The 17316-nt window shown below is 41.6% G+C and overlaps 1 pseudogene; it reads right to left on the reverse strand.

The window, feature by feature from the left end:
* Nucleotides 1–15247: 15247 nt before the first annotated feature.
* LOC146718104 (uncharacterized) lies at nt 15248–16543 on the reverse strand (annotated as a pseudogene).
* Nucleotides 16544–17316: the final 773 nt, after the last annotated feature.

Raw genomic sequence — 17316 nt, forward strand, 5'->3', positions numbered from 1 at the left:
AAATAAAACGTTACATCGTGCAAAAGAAAAAGCAACATAAATGCGTGAAGCAGGTCAGCGATGGCGCGCTGACCCGTCGGGATGGACTCGTTTCTCCCCGTCGCTGCATCATTTACACCGTCACTCAGGGGAAGCCGTCTTATTTGGGTCACACATGAAATCAAACAGCTTCACCTCTAGCTGAGACGGATGATTTATTCAGACGCTGGCAGCCGCTCAGCACGGCGGCAGATTGTGTTCTTGGTGATCTGCCTGAAGGCGCCAAAGGGAAGCCATCAGAGGACGCTCTGCAGAGACACGGAGGTTTGCCGCGCTCACAAACCGGGAGCTCGGAGAGCGCTCGCTCCTCTGACAGATTTCAGTTTGTTTCTTAAACAAAGCACGACGTGTAAAAGAGGCATATTCAGAGACCACGTCCAGTCTTCTCCTGGCTGCTGTCCCAGCTCGTTGTCCCGTCAGAGAATAAACTCACATCTGCAGGTGATGAAGACTCGAGTATATATTCAGCGTGGACCTAGAGCCTTACACATTATGAGAGATACACCACCCTCTTTGATTGTGAAGTCAGGGTCTGTGGGGCTTCTGCCACACTCCAATTGGAAGTCTGACTTCAAGGAAGTTCCAGTTCAAAATTCCGACTCAAAAAGTTGGAATTACCGATTTCCCAGAATGCAACATTAGGACCTAAAAGCTACTCGGTCAGTCTTCAGGCTCTAAAGACCAGGCTCGCTGGAGGAATCTTGAATTGACATGGATTTTATCTTTATGACCTGCCGTCCTGCACCTGCATCCTTTTTATCAGGCGGAGAGGACGAACCGAGGCCGCACACATTCACATGTACAAGATTAGGCCCAATTCAACCTCCTTTCTTCCTCCACAGCTTGAAAGACACGACGAGGGGAGGGACAGACGAGCCGAGAGGACTCCTCTGGTGTTTTTTTTTTTATCTGCTGGAGGGTGAAAGGCAGAGGGGGGAGAGAAAAGAAAGAGGAGGCGAGGAGACAGAGCCCTTTGTGTTTCTCTCAAGTGCTAATTCACAACGGATTCCTCTTAATGCACTCGTGAGGCTCTGGTAATGGTCTGAGTTTGCATTCAAATTGTGTATTTGTAGCTTTATAATTAGTCTTTTTTAAAAATTGAAACGAGATCAGTTTAAACACTTCAGGAAGTCTAACTGGTGCAGGATGCTGTTGACATTGAAAAATCACTGCTGAGTGACACTTTTTTTTTCACTTGATATTTGCTGTTGGCAGAAAAAGGAGCTCCAGCACTTTCACACTGTATAAAACCAGCAGGTTGACTTGTTTAGCTTAAAGTGTCATGGTTTGCTGCTTTTCTTCCTCTGGACCTCAGCAGCCCATAAAAACACATTTCCAAGTTTGTCGAGCTATTTTTAAAACTGAAGACCAGCTGAAGTTGCGAAATGACCAAAGCAGGACAGTAAATGTATATTTGAGAGAAGCTCAGATTAATAACTACATATTACGTAGAAGCTGTTTTACCAAATGAGGATAGAACAGTTATGATATCCAAGGGTTTATTTTAATTTTGCAGAAACACTAAATATTCAGTGATGTTTAAGAAATACACAGTATTCATTAGGGCTGGGTATCGTCACTGATTTCTAGAATCGATTCAATTCCGATTCACAAGGTCCCGAATCGATTCGATCCACGATTCGATTTAATTCGATTCGATTCTATTTAAATCTGGGAAATTTTGACAGTCAGAAATATAATTCAGATCAGTACATTTACATATTTTTGTATCCATAAAAAGGAAGCTGACACACGCAAGACTTTATCACAGGTGTAAGCGTCACAGCAGATGCCTTTGTGTCAAAGTAGCTGAAGATAAAACACAGAAAAACATGAAGGTGATTTTCCTGTTCTGGATTTTATAAAAATATTCTGCAGTACATCAAAAACGAAAGAAAACCATTAATCAACATATGAACATTACCTCTGACGTTACAGCGGTTTTATTAGAGACACGGCTAAGCATTTTGCATTTTGAATAATTTTAAAAAGTTTAAATTTGTTCAGTATTGAACAGCAGAAATGAGGTTTTCTTTTCGGAAGAATGTAAAAGGGAAAAAAACAGCGGCCAACAGCCTGTAAACAGCGGTAGACTTGTGCGTAACAAGCAAGCGAATAATGAAGAAAGCGAAACTGTTCTTGAAGTACAGAGAGAGAGAGAGAGAGAGCTGTGCATCGCGGTGGAAGCAAAACAGTAAAAGTCAGAGTGAATTCATGACGATGTTTATGTGAAGCGTTTGGAATCCAAACCGAACCAGCAGCAAAAGAAGATCCAAACTTTGGATCTTCTTTTGCTGCTGGTTCGGTCAATATTGTTTGGAGAGACATCAAACTAACAGCTTTAGAATCAGCGCATAAAGGGCGTGAACACAAAGCGCGGACCCGCCGACAGATCAGAATCAGCGAGCTGTCGGCTTTCAGCCCCGACTGTGAGAAAGGCGACATCTAACTGATTCTGATCCGCGGGTCGCGCTGTGTGTTTAAGTCTATGTGCAGAATCCCTGTACCTGCTCTCATTTACTGTCTTAACTGTTTGGTGGTTCTTGAAATTTTGTGAGATGTCACCAGAGATTCTGGCATTTCGGGCAAAATAAATTTATATTAAAAATTCGATTCAGGATTTTAATGAATTGATTTTACGTTATCCAAGCCAGAATCGATTTTAATCGATGAATCGATTATAAAAACCCACTCCTAGTATTCATTATGTTCAGCTAGCATAAACAGATTTTCCTTGTCAACACGCGAGCGAGATGAAGATCCAACTAGATATTTTTTTGTAGTTCTTTATGTATTTAGTTAAAACATTCTGTATTTCCCACATATATACTTACTTCAGCGACGACCTTAGCCGTAGCTTAGTTCAAAATGTATAACTGATTTAATAATAAAAAGTCTGGGTAGCTTAAACTCAGATTTCATAAATAGAAATATGGGAGAAAAATACATTTTTAGAATAGAAATGTTAGCCCAGCTTAAGCATTAGTTAGCTTAACTATAGTTGGATTCATGTTAGCTAAAAGTTAGCGGCTAAAACTCTTAAGCAATTTAATAAATATAAGTTAACAGTTAACTTTAGAAGCAAAAACGGCTTATTTCATGTTTAAGCAATAATTTAATGGTTCAAATTGTCTAAAAGTTTTGTTAGCAGATAAGGCTAACGGTATATTTCAGTTTTTCTTGGTACTTTTTGGTTTAAGGTGATTTATATAGTTCAAATTCATTGAAAGTTGTGTTTTACACAAGCTCTGATATTTGTATATTTTGTACACTCTTATCGGTGATATTCCTAGAAGAACAGATATTTTAAAAAAATTATTTTCAGTCATTATTTTAAAAAAAAAATTGAGGTAAAAACAAATTTTTGAGCCACGCATGAAGTTTTACAACATTTTCCCAGCATTATAAAGCGAGTCTGTCCTCTAAGTGTGTCAGTGAGTAAATATTAATTGTTGGAAAATTATCTCAATGGCCTCTTTGTCTGGAGCTAAGCTCTTTTTTCCTGTTCACTGTTAAAATCGGTAAAACTAACAGTCACTTCCAGCCGTATTTGCTCACAGCCATTCAGCCGCACACAAAGCGCAGTTCAATCACGTTCATCCACAAGTGGGACTCACGTTTTGTTTCGACAAAATAAACTACCGGAGCCGTCTTTTTCTTTCTTTCAGCCTCCTCGCAGCTTTTATTTCACGGCTGCCCCGAGTCTCAATGGGAATGTCAGCACTGAAGAATGCTTCGCCCTCCTCCTCCTCCCGCTCCGCTCGCCGGGATTCAGCCGCCGTCCAGCCGGCTGACAGCTTCCCCACCACATCACCTGGCGACTAAAGGGACCACACACACTCCTCGTCCTCTGTGCCCGGCTAATTCTTCTTCTTGGCTTTTCTGGAGGGCGAGACTGTTTTCAGCCACAGGTCTTTTCTCTCTGGCAGCTTTTCACCCTCGAGGACTTCCAAACAAATTTCAAGCATGAGTGTAAAAGCTGTCGAGTGTTATTGGACAAAAGAAATGTCCCCCCGTTTGTTCCAGGTCGAAACTTTACAGCACTCAGATCTGTGTTAGTCATTCAGCGTCCACAGCAGAGCAGTGACAAGTCATATTTTGCCAGGACCACACATGCAAGACTTTATTATCCCAGAGGGAAATTTCCTCTGGACGTACAGTAAACAAACGAAGCGTCCAATAAATTCATACTGAAATAAAAAAGAGACGATCAACGAGAGAAATCTTTAACCTAAACTACAGCGTCACAGTGTGATACATGCCAGCATATATACGAAAGAAACATGTCTCATGTCAGCATTTCTAAGTAATGTATTTTAACAGTAGTACATGCAAATTCATGTTTTTTTGTTTTATTTTACTTATTTTTGTGGAGGTTCGGCTGGTTTAAATGCTTCTACAGTTAACTACAGCTATACTAGCTTTGAGGTTTGCTTCTTTAAATGCCTGATGGTAAATCAAAATAAAGTAATTTATAAGTGATTGAATAAGTTGAATGTAATTGATAACACATGCTATTAAGAAAGGATTCTACATGGTTTAAAACTGCCAAAATCAACCCTGTTAACAGAAAGGGAAGAAACAGTCGCTCTCAACGGCTTCCAAAATGATCTGCGTTGTAATGAAGAGACGTCAACTAAAGTCGAACTAGTGCTGATCTGTACTTCGGTGTATTATCAAATTGTACCACAAAGTGTTGCTGAGACTGACAGTAACCTTTATTAGATCGAGTTAGTCATGCATTCTTAATCACAGTGGGGAAAATAAATAATTAGATTGTGAATGTCCCAATATGCATTTGTGATGCTTTTGTTTTGAAGGAGTCGAGTGAGTTTGGACTGGAATAATTGTTTAGGTATAAAATAACTAATTGTTAGCCAATAAGCTTGCAGTTTCTCTCAGTCTGATTGTTCATTGATCGTATGAAAAGCTTTGCTGGCTACATGGCGTACATGTTCACTGTCACCAGGGGGCAGCGTCAGAAATACGTGCTACAATCAAACTGCTGTGTAAGGCGAGGTTTTCGACGGTGGATCAAAACAGAATTCGATCACTGCAGTGACTCGCCACATTGTTGTGTAGCTTAGCTCATGCTAAGTGCTAATCAAAGCCTGGTTAGCTTTAGCCTGGTAGGCGACTGGTTACTGTTGCTGCTGTTAGGATAATCCGGTCATTCAGTCTGACGTCACTAGCCGTGTCTGGGCCTAAACTCCGCTGCAGGTCCATATATCAAACGATCACTGTGGCATTACTGAGAGTTGAAAAACTGTCTAAAGTCTTTCATCTTTAATAAAATGATCAGCGTTCTGCTCTACCAGGTGTAACAATTGAGTTTAACATCCAGGCATCCATGAAAACGAAATTTATGACATTTAACGGAGTTAGAAGTTAGCAGGGAGTTAGCTCGCTAGCTTCTATCTAAATACAATATAGCATGTCCTGACTGCGGGGTTTTGGAAACAAATTCAAACGTACAGCTCTGTTATCACTTCCAACATAAATGAAGACAGAAAACTAAACAGCAGTGACGTTTGTAGGGTTACTGAAGTTGGGCTAGCTGGTATATAATGATGTGCTACGTGACCGCTAGCGACACAGCTATGTTAGCATAATATAAACAAGCTAACTTTTTTTCCACTCGATAAAAGTTAACGTGAGTGTTCTCGGTGGTCAGGAACAAATGTAATCGCATGGCAGGATGCTGTAAAAGGACCAAACTTCAGCCAGGAGAACAAATGAGATAATCCATCCACAATACGAGGTTAGTCATTCATATACTGCTGCATGGGCTGGGCTGTAGTTACATCCTAAGGTTTTAAAAACTGAGCTTAAATAAATGATTAGCGGTAATAAAAGCCGAGGGAGGTCAACAGGGATCACTGACTGTTTTAGGAGCTTTTTGAGATTAAATAGAAGAAAATACAAAACATTAAACATGTTAACAACACAAAAGCCATATTAAACGCAGACTACTTTAGGCCCGGAAGTAGGATTCGTCACGTCATCACTTAACGACCGGATTGTGTCACCAAAGTCACGCCCAGTCTGCTCCAGAAACCTAATTTGTTCTGCTCATGTGGAAAAAAAAGGGCTATTTCCTGTTTCTTCCCATTAAAATAAGACTGTGTGACAGATTCTGGGGTTAGAGTAAAATATAATCCTTGATTGTGATAATTATGAAATGGCGCTATCACTATTCCTCCCATCAGGTAAACTCTTTGTACATAAACCGCATATATGATTTAAAAAAAACAAACATATTAGGAATGGCAACTTATTCCTAATTTATGTAATTAAAAAATAAAATGTAAATATTCTTTATACATATTTTATAATTTTCTCTGCTTAAATGAAAAGCACAACATCTCTCTTTATAAAATGAACTGCTGAACATCAGGCGCGCCGGTGTGTTTCCATGTTGTGACAATTAAATCCTCTAAACCACCACGTGGTCCGCCTTATTTTGAAGGGTCGGGAGGCACTGCACGCTTCCTATGTCAGACGCTGTGTGCTTTATGGCCGACAGTAAAACATTTTAGTGCCGCAGAAATTGGGCTGTTATTAAAATAGCGGGCTCGTATCTGTCACGGGGAGACGTACAGTTATCTTTTGGTGACGCCGAGACATATTTTATCATAATCTGCCGAGCGGGGCCTTGTACACATCATTGGCTTTTCCTGCTCGGTTAGATTGTGAAGGTCAGAGTTCCTGCAGCCTTTTATGGCTGTTTAACTTTTAAGAAGGATTGCGAGGCGGCGGCCGAGGCGATTTATCTTCACCTCCATCAGTCAGTCAGGGCATCGTGTTTGGACTTTTACAAGATCTCTCTGTCAGTCCACGAAACGTCACTCAGATCAGGGGCTCCAGGTCAAATTTAGCAGATAAATAAAACACAATTTTCTCTTTGAATGGCTCTGAGTTTAACATGTACGATATACAACCATGTAAAAATGATCAGATTGTATAGAATAAGAAAAATAAGATTTTATTTTGAGAATTTAGTGGAAATTTTGGATCAAAATAAGACTTTTAGTGTTGCTGCCTCTACAAAACGTTACTTCAAAGCCAGGTTTAGTAACCAGGATGCACTGATTCATATTTAGGCATAAATGCAGTGTGGTTATTAGGATTAAGGGAAAAGTGCACCAATAGCCTGCACAGACATATCCAGATGTATTGGCGCCCTCGCTCTGTGACCTCAGTAAACACTTCCTGATGAGTTTATGGTCTCAGTTGCTGGTTTTAAGACTTGGCGAATAAAGCCAGTTTAATTTGTAGATTATCTTTCTCACATAGCTGAAAAAGCTCAGCTGGAGACTTCATGCAGACTTGGGAAAACTGGCGGATGAGACCTTGCTGTCTGTCCTTTTTTCAGACTATGGTAAGTTTCGATATTTTTCCTCCTTAACGCTCTTTTCTTTGGATGTCGTTTCTTTCCACTGGTCCTTCGTACGCTGACTGATGACAGATTAAAATTTGACTCGTCGGCACGTGAACACCTGCGACTTCTCGTCTGTGTTTGTCGTGGCGCTTTCATAACACACGATCAGTCAGAATGGTGACGTCTCTCTCGGCCACTGTATTCAGGATGGCGGCAGCATGGCGTCCTCCATAAGCCGGTGCCCGCTCCTATGTATTTCTAACAGCTTAATTCTAAGTTTAGGAGATTTGTTGGAAGATGTAATCACACACTAATCTGTGTATATTTTTAAAATAAGCTCTAAAGAGACAGACGGTTCCTTTAAAGTTTCATTTACAGTTTTGTCTTCTTACACAAAGTGTCTCTAAATCTGCAGCAGACTTTGTGGAGACCGACTGCATCAGGCTGAGTCCGACTGTGGGTTCAGGTTTAAAAAGCAGCTTTGCAATAACTGAGCTGATAAACTGACATCGCGCCGGCGCTCCTTCACATAATGGACTTCCTGAAGTGCCGGCCTCCCGTCAGGCGGTGAATGTTTGGCCGGTGGTTTCGGTCTCACGGGACTCGCCGTCACCAGCAGCGTCTTCTTTAAACTCTGAGCAGCCGTGTGGGATCGTCTCCGTTTCATTCGCTTCCCACCGCCGGTTCCCTCTTTGTGCTCATTAAATATTTAATGGGGAGGTTTAAGCGGTCGGCGGGATTAGCTTCAGTCTCCGGGGGAGTGGGCTGCATTGTTTCTCTCCACGGCTGCAGGTTTAGTCTGTTTACATCTCACAGTTTAGTCATTTTGTTGACGCTGACGGTGAACAATAAGCCGAAAGAGTCTCAGTTTAAAGAGAGGATACAGTGTGAATGGTGATGGACATGCGGCGGGTGGTGTTTGGATGAGCGTGCCAATTAAAACCATTTAGGCGGAGCTCCGAGTTTCACAGTGATTCTCATACACAGCTTCAGCTCTGTGTCACATGTATGAGCTGCATCAGTCGCCAGCAGGACGCTGAGGTGGGTGAAGGTTACAGTGAAACTTCAGTTTGGTTGACCTCTCTCTCAAGCAGAGGTACCTGCAACGTGCAGGAGACGGAGTCTAAAGGGGGCCACGAGCGGACTAACGCTACAATATTGTAACTGTAGCTAAAAGACAGTATTAAAGTAAAGAAAGATCATCATCAGACGATGAAGTCGCCGTGTCCTCTGCGTTGGCAGTGCTCGTTGTTTACTTGTGTGGACTTGAACCCAGTTTAGCTGAGTGGCTCACATGTGAGCGGCAGTCCTGCTGTCTTTGTAGTGGCAGAGCTCTAAAAACTGACACCCCGGGGGCCTCGGGGGCCCGGGGACGTTGGTATTGGGGGACTGCGGGGCCACGCCTTTCAGCCACCATATGCTCCAGATACCAAGTCAAACACGGGACTCTTTTCTTGGCTCATTAAAATGTTCGACATTTGGCAGGAGACGGCTCCCTGTCTTCCTGACCTATTTTCATGTGCGGAGCTGTGAACGTTTCACGGGTTTAGTTTGAGAGACTGATGCTGTCAGATATTCCACCAGACTCTGAGATTCCTCATCCTCTGCTCTTCAGAGGCCTGCAGACTTCACGCTCCTTTAACGTCTGTTAGCAGCTTGATTATAATGTTGTCTCTCCGAAACAGGGCCACTAGTTCCACCCTTAGAGCTTGTTTACTTTTTAATTGTAAGCTGCGGTCTTTATTCTGGATTTTTTCTGCTTTTTTAAATTTTCTTGTCAAACCTGGTCAATTTTCAGTGTACATTCAGCTCCAGAAACTCAGTTTATCACTTTTTCTTATTCTTGGATCTGTATGATGTCACAGAGATGGCTAATATTGATTTTAAAAGGGGAGGAGCTAAAACAGCTTGTTTCAGACAGTTCAAACTGACCTCCAGGCTCAGTCTCAGATAAATAAGGATTACTCTGAACTGTTAATCATGCAAAGCTACTCTAGTAGAGTCCAACCATCAAACTACGAAGCTTAAAATGATCAGAAAATGTGCACTTGGACGTGAACTAAAGATGTGTGTCACATATTGTTCCTGCCTCAAAGTGCAAAATTAATCAGGAAAGATTTTCACTCCGACTGAAGGAAAACTAAGAAATTCACAAGAATCCAGCAGTCACAAAACAAACCAATCACAGAAGCACAAATGATGACAGAAACTTTGACACTTGAGTCACATGATCACTGCTTTAGTAAATTTTTATTCATTTAACTCTCGTCAGCAGGATTCATTAAGAATATGATGATATAATGAGCCAAACACAATGCGAGGCACTAACTCACATATATTATTTTTTAAAATAGTATTTTTCAGACATGTTTTTATGTTTATCTCTGTTACAGCTGCTTTATTGCTTTGATTGCTATTCAATAACTATGTTGGCCGTTTGCATTGGATCTTGGTTTGTTGTCTTAAATTGAATATTCTACCTTTCTTGTCTGTTGAAGCACTTTCCAAATTTGGCACCTTTATAAACAAAATCTTTTTATTGTGGGGACTTCTTGTCTTCCGTACGCGTGAGCATGCTCTAAACTGTTACACAACAAGAAGTTGCTCTAAATGCAGCCCAGAGTTTAAATGTGTGACCCTGAAGTAACGTACAGATGAATGGACGCTTTCTTTAAAATCAATAAAAACTAAAAGGTAAACAACAAACTAAAACAAACATGGCTGAATTAAAGTGAGCCGATCTGTCTGTGCGTGATGTTATTATTAATATTAATAATAACATCACCTCCTCCTCTTATTGTCCCAGAGGAGCAGCGTCTTCTTTTATTACCCTGCAGGGTCATTTACAACCTGTCCCGTCTATTCATTGGTTGAGGAGATAATCCCGTGATAAATCCTCGCCGTGCCCTTCACAGTTGTCATAGCAAGACCATAAACAGCATTTATAACAATCTGAGGAGGGAGGGCGGGGGGCTCTGCTTAGCATGCAGAACAGATTAAGATGGGACGGGGCTGCTTAGAGCCCCTCGCCATCCGTGACAGACAGACGGACTCATGGGAAATGTTCCATCGCCGGCCCGTTTATTCTCAGTGGGAAATGAGCTGCAGAGACGGCGCTCGCCCGGCGGAAACGCAACTTTCCTTAAAGTGGAAAAGAAAAGCAACAAAAGCAGTCAAAAATATTTTTCATTTCCTGCACTTGCAATTTTTCAGTTGGTTTATGTGTGCATGAAGCTTTAAGGAGTTTAAGACTTGGTAACAGTGTGAATGTGTGCACACGAGTGGACTCGAGGCGCTCAGTCTCAGTACGGTCTCAAAGACATTCATTCTATATTTTGTCCTATTTTTGTTACCAGTGAGTAACATTTGGGTGACGTATGTTAAATATGACAACAAATGCAACTGTATAACACAACATCTCTTAACATTACCAAGCAGTTTTTAATATGTGACTGTAACCAGTATTTTATAGCACTCAAAAAGAGTGTTTAGCAGGTAAACCTTTGATGGCATCATCATCGTCTTCTGTCAGAATCTTTGGCTAACACTGGAATTGAGCACACAGCATGTTAGCAGTTCACACCGTACAGGAAACTGTTTGTTCAAGGCTATACTGTCCACGTCCCATCAGCGGTGTCCTTCAGGCATTACTGACGTGACCGCTGCTATTTATAAATTATCTTCTTCTTCTAGGAAATATCTTCATTTTTGTAAACGGTTCCAATTTATTTCTTCTGTTATATTTTATGCAGATGACACACAACTATATTTTCTACACACCCCAGACCTTCTCTTCCTGTCCGTTCCTCACCTCCTGCCTACAGGCAATCATTACTTGGCTCAACCTTAATGACAATAAAAGTCACGTTGTCCTCATTAGTTCAGAGGATCACCTACACAAAGTCTACTGACCACACACCTGCTCTCATCCAGCTTCACTGGCTCCCAGTTCTTCAGCGTATTAAATACAAGAATTTATTTCTCAAATCTGTCAGTGATTCTGCACAAACCAGTTTTTCCAGGACTGCCTCCTCCTCACACGCTCTCCGTGCTTTCTGCTCAGCTTCAGCTGTTCTCCGAACTTCTCACTTCAGGCCGAACACCGTGGACGCCCGAGCCTTCAGCTGTGCTGCACCTCATCTTTGGAGTTTATTACCACTACACCTTCGTCAGCTTGACTCTTTGTCACAGTCATATCAGCCATAAGCTTTGTTTTACATTCTTATTATTCCTGGATTTTAAATGTCCCTAATGTTGTTCTTGTTGATTTGGATTGTAAGGTGACCCTGAGTTGTTATTATTATTATTAGTGACCCTGACCCATACCAAGTAGTCTTTATGCCTGCCTAGTCAAATGCCACAAAAGTAGAAACTGTAGAAATAAGAGCAGTGTGATAGAAATCATGCTCAGGCTAAAATAACATAAGTGGGAATTTTTGTGTCCATAAACTCAAACCAACTAAAAAAAAAGTCCTTTTATATAAAAACTGGTGTTGAGAAGTACAAATGAAAATGTCACAGTAGCTAAATATTTTCAGTATTTAAGGAACTGCTGTGATTGTGTGTTGTTGTTTATTTGTATATCTTTTAAAAATGATGCACAGCGTGCAGTAAATCATAAAAACGTGACGTTTCTCAGGCAGGTTTTTTCATCAGATGTGCGATTGTGTAAAAATACTGATGCGTGCTGCGCGTTCCCGGAGCCTCGGAGTTGCTGCCAGATTAAACACGACATCAATAAACAGTTGTATTTACTGCTGTCTCAGCTCTGCGAGTCAAAACAAAAAGAGCCGTCAGTGCTCGCATCCTCCCCCTCCTCCTCCGGCTGCTGAACGTCACCATGTGACAGCGTTTAGCTGCTGGCGTCCGGGCTAAACACTGCCAGAGGACTCTTCCCAGGTACGCAATTAATCTTAATTAAAGCAGAGTGTGACAAAGGCATCCCACACAGGCCTTTGTTCTGCCTTCAGTCTGCATCAAAGCTGCAAATTAAAATATACATAGCTCTGAGATGGCGTGTCAAAGCTTTGTTAAAACAGAAAAGCACAAAATATGCAGAATAACAACAGTAATTAACTTTAATAGAATAAAACAATAAAAAATACATTTGAACTATTCAGTCTCGGGCGTAGATCCAAGCAAAAGTGCCTCGATAGCTCGCTATTGAATCAAATAAGTAAAACCGAAGCACTTTAATGTTGCGTCTCCTCCAAGGAAACACGTGAGATCTCGTGAAGTGCTGTCCTGTAGATCACCACGGACGCAAGTGCGAAAACACGGAAACATGTCCTGCATTTTACTTCTGGCATTTAGACCCAGAACTTTCTGGAAAGATTATTTATCTTGTTCTGACATGAGAAGAGCTCAGCATCTCCAGGAAGAACAAAACTAAAAGCTAAAACCACTACAGTATTAAATGCTCCATTACAAGAAAACGTTTAGAAAACGAGTGTTGCTCTTCATCTGCTGTTAAGCCAGTTGCTCAGCTGATGGCATCCACATGTCTTATCAGCATGTCTTTGTATTTTAATTTTCAATGTAAAAAGGAAACAGGAAGTCAGGCTGTCACATTTTTCACGTCTTTAAGTCTAATAGGTGGTGCGGCCCTGCAGACTCTCTGCTGACTGCTCTGTAAAGAAAACAAAGGACAAAAAAGCAATTAAGTCGGGCAGTAAAAGCCCAAGTACCATAACATGCTACATTAAATATCTATTGGGCTCCATAAATTAACACCAAGCAGCTTCTTAAGCACTTTGTCTCATTGAGGTTGTTTACCGGAGGAACAAACTTGGACTCTTTCCTGCAGATGAGCCTGAAATGTACGGAAGCCAAACAGTGCCAAAAATTGAGGTTACGCTGCAGGCATTATTATGACTACAATGACTGAATGATTTTAACAATCAGTCAGATATTATGTAATTGTAGAGAAAATGTTGTGACTAAAAGGATAAAAGAATGATGCTTTTATTTTAATCTTTAAAAAAAATAGACACCTTTATCTGCAGAAAGCTGCTTTAAGACGCAGCCTCGCTGAGTCCCATTCAACCAGCGTCAAAAGTGCAGACTTCAAACTATATGCAACATTTTAAATTACTAGGCAAAGTAAACCCACAGTTATGGTGAATGTTTACCTCGTGCTTTTTCCTGAATAATGTTGTCAGGAAGAAATGGTAAAAACTGGATTTTCCAGGGAAGTGCACAAATAAACCTGTCCCTATTCTATTGGTGGGAAACTGCACCACTTCAACCAATCAAAAAACTGTGTGACACGCAAGCTTTGGTTGCCGAGTAAGAGGGGTAAACTGTGCGAGTGACGGCGGTGAAAGCGAGAAAGCGATGTTGATGGTGAGTTTTTAGATTTGTGAGGTTTAGCGTGATGCGTGTATGCTTGCTTTGTTCTGCAGTTCTGTTTTGTTTGTTAAATCTATGCGACGACTACTGAATGTGGTGCAATCAGCGAAGCTCTTTTTCAGCTGGAATAAGCCAAACAGAGTCCGAGCCACGCAGTGACAACTTTAACCAGGAAGTTTTGTTATGGGAAAGAGGAAGAGGAGCCCCCGGCATGCACACAGAGAAAGGTTCAGCTCTGAGCCCAGGAAGGAGGAGGAGGAGGAGGATGGTGACACTGCAGGTTCCCCATCAGAGTCCAAAAAGAACGTTTTCTGTTGTTTTTGACCAGTGACACAGTCACGACAATCTACAGCAACATGAAGAAAAACGCTGCAAAAAACTCAAGACTGGAGACAGAATCACACCTCATCTGTGCTCCGTCCACACAGAGTGATGACAGGAGACAGGTTCATCCACCTCTGTAATCCTGAGGAGGAAAAACCAGGTCATGACAACCCTTTAGGGTCAGGCCTCTCTATGATGACATCCTCAGTGCCTGCCGGGTATATTACAACCTGACGAGGGAGCTGGCAAAAACTGGCACGACACAGTGTATAAAAGACCCGCTGACTGCAGATAGAATTTTTTATATTAACTGAATCTAGAAGTGGTTCAGCATATGAGCCTTATTCAGCCACCCTGTCTGGGCCCTGGATAGCATGTTTACATGGACACTTTTTATACCAGTCCTGAACTCGTCCTGGACCCGACCAGCATCAAGTCTGGAGCATGTGGTACCTACATGGGGAGGGACGCCCCAGAGGGAGGGCAGATGTTCTCACCAAAACATGTGGATGAATATTTGTCAGGTGGTCAGCTTTGTGACAGGGACTGGTGATCCCTCCACCGTCACAGACACAGATGCTGGCCACCAATCAAATGTTGTGAATAAAATGATCTAAACAAAAGGTAACTGTAACTAAGTATTTTATTTATAGTATTTTTTTAACATTATGAACATTAAACTAATTTATAATAATTATAATACTTTAAGTGGCTGATTAATGAATGACAAAAAATTAAAAGATATTAATGAAACAAGAATATTTATAAGAAATCAACAATATTTACAGGAATATTTACAGGACTCTGCATAGTTATTTAAAGTGGCCAATGCAGGATTAACCCGAGTGAACCTTTCTTTAAACAGCAGGCCATAGAAAACGGTGCATACAAAATATTAACTCTATAATACTAATAATATTTCAGCAGACAAACAGTTGAACCAAGAACTTTTAAAAACAGATATTCTTTTTTTTTTTTTTTTTTACTCGCCTGTTATCAGTAGTCGTGGTCTGGTGGCACCTCGTCCTCCAGGACAGAAAGTTGGTCCTTCCAGAGAGCACCACCGACTGCCTCCAAACCTGTCGCTCCTCCTCGTCACGTCCTCCTCAGGCTCATCCCGAGGAGGTGAGATGCAGATGCTGTTGACCCAAAATAGCTGAAATCAGATGTGACTTACAAAGGTGTGGTTTCCAAAGATAGCCAGGATCCTGGTCTTCATCGTTAGAGGTGTGCTCTGGAATGATGACTGTTTAAGTGCTGGGCTCCCACACCTTCTAATAGTCTCCTGTGGTACTAGAGTAATGTACTGACCCAGATCGGTCAACCTACCTGTCAGTAAAGCCACCCTGATGGTCACAAACCTGATGGAGGATGGGAACAGTTTCCTGTTTCTGTAGCACGGACTATAAGAACTGCTCAGAGGCTCAATGTGGATGCAACAGCTGTCGATTGCACTCTCGCCATCCTTGCAAATCCACAGGACACGAACTTCAGGTGCTCTGGGTTCTTTGGGAGGTGGATTACCTGGTGGCAAATGGCCACCAACTCCTCTGTGGGTTTATGGACGATGTAGCGGAACAAAGCATGCAAAACACTCTTGAGGCTGTGCTGTAGGATACTCTGTTAGCCAACCAGAAAAGAAAAACCACAGTCTCAATCATGGCGTCCCATCCATGTCTCTGATCCTGGTTCTAGGTTGAGCAGCAATGACAGCGGCTAACAGCTCACCCGAGGACCCCCGGGCCAGGGGTCCTCTTGGTAGCCTAGGTCCAGGACTGGGAAACTCAGGATAATCCTGCAGTTTTTTGTATATTCAATTCAATTCAATTCAATTCAATCTTTATTGGCAGACTACATGTCCATAAAAACAAGACAAGAAACACACACACACAACTCCCCCCCCCCCCCCCCCCACACACACACAACAAAAGGTATACCATTAAATATATATATGTATATAAATAAGTATATAAAGCATTTGTAAAAATATAAAACCATAATATACATAAAACACAATTACTTAAAATAAATCAATAAATACACAAACACTTTATAAAGATGTGACTTTGTTTATCTCAGCCTCAGATCCACACAGGCTCCAAAGGGGCACATTTACCTGTTCAGTTACAATCGAATATAAACAGGAAATGAATGTTAACACATTTGTCTTTCTAACTTCCTGTCCAGCCAAACACATTGTGACTGACAGCATCCGGCTAAGTGTGATAATCTGTGGAAGTTTGCGAACTTCTCGGGATAAATTGAAATGCTGTGGGTGTGGGATCGACCATTAAGCAGATTTGAGTCCACCTTAAAGAGCGATGTGCTGCTGACTTCATCACTGAGAACAAACAGCACTTTAGGAAATGAGCCGGCGTCTCTGATGAATCTGCTGCGTCGTCCAGACGACTCATTTTGGCGAGGTTGGCCCAGCATTATGGCCGCCATCGTCAGATTAATAACCTCCACAGTGGACCGGTGCGGTGATTCAGCCACGGGTTAATTAAACATTTACATATAGATGCCCGCCGATCTGTTGTAGCTGGAGATTATTTATACCATCAGTATGCAGTTTAATCAGAAGCGGCGGGAGGGCGCATGTTAGCGTGCTCCGTGCTAATTGGCACCATGCTGGCTGCTGTTTTGGAGCTCGGAGACAAACGGAGTTCACTCTCGACTCGACTCGACTGTTTCCTCTTTAATGCGCCTTCTTCCTTTCTCAGACTCTCAGATCTGTGCTCTTATTCTGACAGAACTCTCTCCATCCCCCACATGGCCTCTGAATGAACCGAAACATGTTATTTCATACGTTAAATGTCCTTAATTTGTTCATTAAATCCAGGCGGATTCTCCATGAATCAGCCACAGCGGTAAAGGGTTAGCATCCACGGTTTCTAAGGGATTTATTTATGAAGGCTGCAGTCATTAAGGGAACTTTTTGAGGTGTTTTGTGCTGGTTTACAGGGTTAGTTATGGTTATTGATGCTGAAAGACACGTTAAATGACCCCTCACTGATTTCATAATTAAAGCTATTCACTTACTTGGATTAGATTTCTTTTAACTGCTTGCCTTTACACCCCGAATTCTTAATAAACCCTTAAAGTGAGAAATATCTGTGTTTGATAGCATTTTCTTTTTTACTGACTCGTCAGGATTTTCATGTTTGGCTAGAAAGTTAAATGGGGAGCAATTTTTCTACTATTATGCCATTTTTATATAT

Source organism: Copadichromis virginalis, linkage group LG1 (genome assembly GCF_057382275.1).
Source record: "Copadichromis virginalis isolate Kocher_CV1m ecotype Utaka linkage group LG1, C_Virginalis_male_GT1.1, whole genome shotgun sequence".
Taxonomy (NCBI): Eukaryota; Metazoa; Chordata; class Actinopteri; order Cichliformes; family Cichlidae; genus Copadichromis; species Copadichromis virginalis.